At 40.0% G+C, this 7,515-nt stretch overlaps 1 pseudogene; it reads right to left on the reverse strand.

Annotated features, from left to right (window-relative positions):
- Positions 1-1,068: 1,068 nt before the first annotated feature.
- Positions 1,069-1,221, reverse strand: LOC144587667 (U1 spliceosomal RNA; annotated as a pseudogene).
- Positions 1,222-7,515: the final 6,294 nt, after the last annotated feature.

The raw sequence follows: 7,515 nt of genomic DNA on the forward strand, positions 1-7,515 counted from the left end.
AAAAAGAGAGAAAATTCCACTGCACTGCTAGCTGGTTTTGGCGATGTCTTGGCATGCTGTGGGGAGCTGCAGAGGCTGCAGTGCACCACAACACACACTTTGGGAACCCTTTCCCCAGCTAAGCAGTATGGCAGGTGGTTGTGTTGGCGGAACAATTCCAGGAGTCATCATCCAAAAAATAACTTTTTAAAACTCTGTTGTACTATATCTGAACCAAATTAATTGGACTGATATTGACCTGAGCAATCACAGTGTGTTTAAATGCTCAGCAAGCAACTCTACACTCATTGTGTCACCATACATAAACGATATGGCCAAACATCACATAGAAGAAGACTGCTTTCAAGGTGCCTACCTTTTCTAAGTATGTCAGTTGAGTTCTTCTTTCATATTCTTTCATATGTCAGACAGTTGCCATCCATCTGGTCTCAGCCCTACTTATTCAGTTGTATCCAATTATCTACAAACCCTTGTTAATAGCATGGCCTTGCAATTGCAATTGACCAGATATGCAGGGTATAAATGGAATAAATAAATAAATAAATAAATAAATAAATAAATAAATAAATAAATCTGTAGGCCCCATGACGTGGCAGGCCACTCTGATGTCACCCCCAATTCAGGCCTCTCAGAATGCCCACCACACCACTTCACACTCACTGCCACCAATTGTAATGACTATTTAAGAAGGACAAAGGTTTCCTTCAAAACAAAACAGGTTTATTGAAAAAATAAAATATGAAAATCACAAGTAGCTACCGTATTTTTCGCTCCATAAGATGCACTTTTTCTCTCCAAAAAGGTGGAAGGAAAAGTACATGCATCTTATGGAGTGAATGCAGTAACCCAGGGTTCAGCCACCACCACCCAAAAGCCTCCCACTGCCATGCTGGGAGGCCTCTGAACTGGCAGCAGAGACTGCTTTCTGTTTGGACCTCACCATTCTGCACTGCTAGCTTTCTAGGATCTGCCTCCTGCAGCCCACCTGGAAAACCAGCAAGGCAAACAGGCCTATGGCAGCAGGCAGTGAAAATAGCAAAGGACCAAAGGATGGTTCTAGAAAGACCAAGGGAAACCACAAACACAATCTCCCACTTAGGCAGTTGATTTTCCCACATTTGGGGAAATCACAGGGGTCAGCTTACCTGAAATGCTATAGATGAGCCTTACCCTGGGAAAACCACTTTTACAACAATGGTATCTCCCCTGCCCGGTCTGAGTTTGAATGGCCCCTAAGCCTCCTGGCCCTTTGTGTGCACTATCCCCCAAAGGCATGGTGACTGCCGGCTGTACCTCCTGATCAGAACAGTGCTGCACAGCCCCAGTCCTGAAAGAGGCCAGGAGAGCTACTCAGTGTTTTGGGGTGCCCCACAGGACCCCCATCAGGGGCTAGATGTTCCTCCCACAATCCTCCAGTGCACAGATATTAGCATATCTGCCTGCTTGCATCACCCAGTAGGCTTCTCTATTGGAGAAGCAAAGCAGGAAGGAGGAGTCTCTTTCCCTTCACCTTCTGCAGAGAAGTTAGACCATGTGACTAGCCAGACATTTTGAGAAGCAGAGAGAGGGAGAGGGAGAGAGGACAGAAACAAAAGCTTCTAAAATTGGCAGTAACTTAAATGGTGAGGGGAAGATAAAGTTACTACTGAGAGCCTGCTAGAATAGCTCTCTGTAGTTCAGAGCTTTGCAGGAAGCTGCATCACTTCATCATAAATTAGGCCTAAATAGAAGTAATTTTGCAGATATTTAAAACATTAAGGGACCGGGGGGGGGAGGCTAATGTGTATTGTTAGCCAAATTTCATTCTGAAGCACAGAATGATTAAAAAGGCACTGAGCACATGCAGAATAAAGTTCAAAAGGGAAACCAAAAAGGGACCTAACATTCCTTTCCTTAATATATTACCACTAGGGCTACAGGTTTTATTTGGTGTATTAGCTTGCCACATTAGCTGAGTCCAGTTTTTATGGAGCAAGGCAATTTGAATTGCAGAGGGCAGATCTGAATCACAGATCTGAATATGTTCAAGTAAGGCTTTGAAATCTTGAAAATTGGTTTAAGAACCCAACATTTCATAAATAGCATTTCACATGTACACACACACAACTGGAAATAGAAATTTTAGTAGTATTTTTGTGTTAACAAAAGCTGCATGGTGTCGCTCCCCCTGTTTTTATTGGTTTTTCTTAATCATTGTTGTTCTACAATATTGCTGGTAGATTTTATCTTTTCATTGTGATTCCCAGCTACTGTATTTTATCCTATTGTAGTCTCTAAAATTGGACAACCATCTGTCAGATCTGCTCTGATTTGGATTTCTGCATTGAACCAGGGGTTGGAATTGATGGCCTTATAGGCCCCTTCCAACTCCATTATTCTATGATTCTGTGCTGCTTTAAGATTATATTTGTAAAAGGAAGCGGGCAGTATATGTGGTCATGAATAAGGGGCACATTTTTCTTGCAGAGTATGGGAACTCATTCTACCAGTGCAAAACAGAAAAGGCTAGCATATAGCATTCCTTTTAAACTAGAGGTAGTAAAATATGCTAAGGAGTATGGAAACAGTGAACAGTGCAGAGACATTTTGGGCCTCCTCATCTGAAAAAATGATTAGAGAGTGGAGGAAACAGGAGGATCAGCTGCAAAAAACTGATAAAAGTAAGCACACTTTCTGTGGACATGCTGCATGCTGCAAAGTAAAGAACTGAACGATGGAGAGAGAAAAAACTTTATTGCTGTAAGGAAGGGAGGGAGGGAGTGGAAGTGAGGCATGCTTTGCTGTTTGCTTACACCTGTGCTGGTGGTGATTTCTTCATCATAGCTCTTATTGACTACCCAGCAACAATCTGTTTATTCATCTCTTTCAGTGCAATAACAATTCATTATAAGTGTTAAAACTTGAGATGGTACTGTAATTCCCACTCATTGTGTGTCATCCTGCTGTAGAAGTCTGCTTCATGATTCTCCACTTCTGGTACATGTATGACTTGTGAAATGACATGCTTGAGAATACACCAGTCCCAAAACTGTACTGTTAGTAGCAAGAAAGACATGGATTTTGTTCCTCCTTGGTGATTGATATAAAGCATTGTAGTGTTGTTGTCTGTGGCTATTGGAATAACTTTGCCAACTACAAATTGTTCAAAAGCTCTCACTGTGTTGTACACTGCAAGAAGTTTGAGGTAATTGATGTGACAACATCTATCTATTGCTACTGCCTTATGAATTTGCCAGAATATTTTTTTCCGGTTTTCCTCTCCTAAAAATGAGGTGCGTCTTATTTGGAGGTGCGTCTTACGGAGCGAAAAATACGGTAATCACGATGTCAATCACTGTTTCTTATTTAATCAATCACAGACTTTCCCTCACTGAACACTTCGGCACACAGGCCTCTAAACAAGCTCTTTTTCTCTCACACTCCAGATCTCATTCCTTCCTTCACACTTCACACCCCTTTTCTTCCAACTCCTCCCCCTCCAGCTCCACCCTCTGTCATCCCATTGGCTGATGATCCACTGCCCAGCTGTGACAGACAGCAGAACCTTGCTCTACGAAGATACTGCAAATATGTTTTTGAACAAGTTCCAGACCTCCCATAATCTTCAAGCTTCTAATTGCACACCTCACCCATAAAACTAAGATGATGGTGTCATAGACAGCTTGCATTCTGAGTAGAAGAGGGCTCCTTTTTCCATTTTGGAAGTGAAATGACCCTCCACTCAGACCACGTACCACCTCTGAAAGTAGGACATCTGACTCTATAAGAGTATCCTCCTCTCAGATCTCTGTTGTCATCCATACTGATCTAAATTCACGGGGCTTTCAGCCTAGCTTCAGAATCCATCTATTAGCTTTCGGTTTAGACTAGAGATGCCATGAACCTTGGGCTTGCCTGTCCTACTTCTGAGAAGGCAATCAACCAAGGAGGGGGGGCAGAGACACCCATGCTCCTGCCAGGGATTGGCCAAACAGATGAAGAGGAGGAAGAGAGGAGCACATGAGTGGGGGAATCCAGCTGGGAAGGTGGGGGAAGGGAACACATGAATTGGCACAAATTGCCAAACTGAGGTTCATGCACATCTCCAGTTTAGGCCTCGGACAGGAATGGCCTTTCTCTGAACTGAGAGCCTATTTGGAAGAGTGGAAGGAAAAGTGAGTCAAAGAGAGAGGTGTTGAAGGAACAAAAGAAAGGGAGAGAGAGAGACAGAGAGAGAAGGGGTGTTCCAGGCTGCTGATGTCTATGACCTTGCTTTGTTTTCAGTCTTGCTCATGGTCAATATCCCCTCCCCAAAAGAGGCAGCCCTCAGTACAAGAAATATGGGCCTCCTATGTTCTCTATCCAGTCCTCAAGGTGATGGATGTCTCTGTGTTTGATACATTTTGTTCCCTGCAGACTCATAGGGTTTATTGCTCACAGTCAGAGTTTCATTGTCCTTGACCCTGTATGGAATGTCTAATTGTTCTATTCAAAGAGATGCTGTGCTAGAATAATATAATATATGTGGGGGTATTTATCTTTGTGTTTCATCCTTTTTGTGAATATGCCTGTTCAAGTACTATTTGTTGTGTTGAATGTTAGAAGATGCAGTAATCATAGACTACCAAGGAACAAAGGGGCAGAACTGAATGTTCAGATACTATAGCTCTTCCAGAATAAAAAATCTATAAAGTAAAATAGTTCAAAATAAGAAGGTTGAGTGCACATCTTTGTGTATTTGAACTCTGTGCAACTGATTTAAAGATTCTGGACTGAATAACAGTGAACAAAATTAATGAATGGTGCAGAACTCTTTTTTTCTTAGCGAATATTGCACATATTTGTTCTAACAAAGAAAAGGAAATTGGAGAATTTGTTCCTTAGAGCAAAAAAAAACCAGTTTGAGACGGGGAGGTCTGCTGCAGAAAGGCAAAATATGTAGTCTTTAATTCTATAAACTTTTTTTTCATTCTGCACATTGGAGGAAGATGAGCAATTAAGGATTATCTCCCTGGCAAGAAACAGAAGTAAGAAAGGGAAAGACTGACTATAGAGCCTATCAAGCAAAACTCTAAAAGCTATCAGCACTGAATTATGCTTAATTTTGGTTGGATCCAAATCATTGTAAGCTACACACAATTATGAAAAGTATATTTGAATTAGTATGAATAAATGTGGTCCATTCAATTAATAGCATCATTCAACAAACCAAACCAAACAGATTGGCTGAAATCCTGTTATAGCTTATGCCACAGAAGGTTGATGGGATTTTTATTTGCTTTCCTCGTACAGAGCTGGTCAACAACTTACAAAATCAGTAGCATTAACTCATTCCCGAGCACTCTACAGTGTTACTATATCAGAGTAGACCATGGAAATGTTAAGAGCTGTAGAATTGTTTGTGAAAGCAAAAGGGGGCAAAACCAACTCAAAGATATACCTATTCATTGGCTGACACATCTCAGCAACTTCACATCTTCACTTCTTAGCATCTAAACAGTATATTTAGAGTGTATAAGGCAGCACACATGCCTTTCACCACTTTAAAAAAATAAAAGATACATAAAAACTGCCTCCTGGAAGCAGAAGGAGAGGAGAGAGGGCAATAAGAGTTTTTCTTTGTTTCTTTGCTTGTTTGCTTTCCTCATAAAGATCCAGCTGAGAACCTGTCCACAACTGAATCTGGCAGGTTCCATTTGATATTAAATGTTTTGTGCATGGAAATAAATTCTTAACATGCTTGTAAGGAAATTAAATAATGTAATTTAAACATAATCTAAAATACTTTTTTAAAACATTGCTCCTCCACAAAGCTGAGGAAGGATATTTGCTGATATCCTGAGGTGATTCTATTCTTAAGCCAACTCACAGTATAGCATGTTCAAAGAGGAAGGCTTTCTTTGGTTGCTTTCCAGTGTATTGCACATCCAGAAAATGAACCAAAACAGAGCAATCTTTCCTGTACCAAAGAGGTAGAAGCCTCTGACAGCGGCCGGAAAGATGCAGGTAGGAATGCTCTGGGAGCAGGCTTGTTTACTTCAGCGAAAATGCCATATGATTGCTGGTTTTAGGAACAAACTGGCCCATCCCCAGACAGACCAAACAGCAGGCTTAATGCTCATGTAGTCACCCTGTAATGTGCTCCCTGCAGGGCTGATAACATCAGCAGCATCATTAATTTTTTTTTGAGAGGGGGAGAAGCATTTCTCACTTCTGTCCTTCTGACTTCTCCTTTCTTCAAAAGAAAGCTGCAGAACAGGAAGCTGAGGCCCCAGAAGCACTGGGGCAGAAGTTTGAAATGTTTACTTTCTTAAAAAATTATTGCAGATGATATCATTAGCATAACATGGCAGTAGGATTTTAGACACTAAATTATAAATAAAAACCATAAACTGCTTACTACACTAAAACACAGTTACATCAAAACACTTACAAAGAAAAAAGAATACTGTAACAATAACTCGCATTCATAATTAAATGAAATTAACAGCTCATCTTTATCCTTAGTAGCCAGGCAATTCTCCAAGACTCCCCTAACTATAAAGAGCTTCCTCTACATCTAGGCAGAGAGTTCCAAAGTCTGGGAGCAGCCATCAAAAAGGACCTCTCTTCTGTCCTAACCAAACAAGCTTGTGAGTGTGGTAGGACCAACAAATTATGTCTTCTGTAGATCCCAAAGCTTGTGAAGTTTGTATGGAAGAGTCTTTTAGGGAGTTGTGGTCTTTCCCATCATTAGTTGTGGCTTCCTTTGTCCTTATGTATTTTTGTCTTACATGGATGGCTTTGGAATATAATGATGTGCTCCTTTGCTGGATTTGAATGTAAGTATTAGAAAAATTTACTATTAGCTGAAAAAACTTCAGTATTCACTGAAAACCAGCTAATCAAAATGCTCTCTCAAAAAAACCCTCTTATACCAAGTTCTAAAGATGAACTTTAAAACTACACAAATATATATTTACTACTCAAAGAGAAAAGAAAGATAGCAACCATTTTTAGGACAATAAAATATCCTAGGACTTTGTAAGGAGGGAGCGTGCATTTAATAATTTAATAATATTTAATAATCTAATAGTGCAGTAAATTATTGCAGAGTGCCTTATTTAAGCAAAAACAACAACATTATACAGTATATAGATTTGTTTTGGCTCATCTTTACCTAATTTGCTGCCTCTTTTTCAAGTATCTTAACTGAGATCACATCTGCCATTTCATTTCACTTATCTTCACTGAAAGTACATTTGCCATTCACCTGGGTGCTAGAAAAGTCACCAAACAGGTACATTTGGAAAAATTTTTCCAGTATGTGAAAAAATATATGCAATATTCCCTGTCTAGCTAAGATTGTAAAACTGTTATTTGTGAAGACAAAAGGCAAATCAGCATTACAGTATTATTATTTTCCTTCCACAATGGCTTCATGAAATTTCAGTATTCTGAAAATGGGTTTCTCACTTATATTGGCTCTCCTGTGAGAGTTGAAAGAGAGTATTCTCTTTAATTTATAGTTGTTTCTATATACTATGTAACTATTTT

This window comes from Pogona vitticeps, chromosome 2 (assembly GCF_051106095.1).
Source record: "Pogona vitticeps strain Pit_001003342236 chromosome 2, PviZW2.1, whole genome shotgun sequence".
Lineage (NCBI taxonomy): Eukaryota > Metazoa > Chordata > Lepidosauria > Squamata > Agamidae > Pogona > Pogona vitticeps.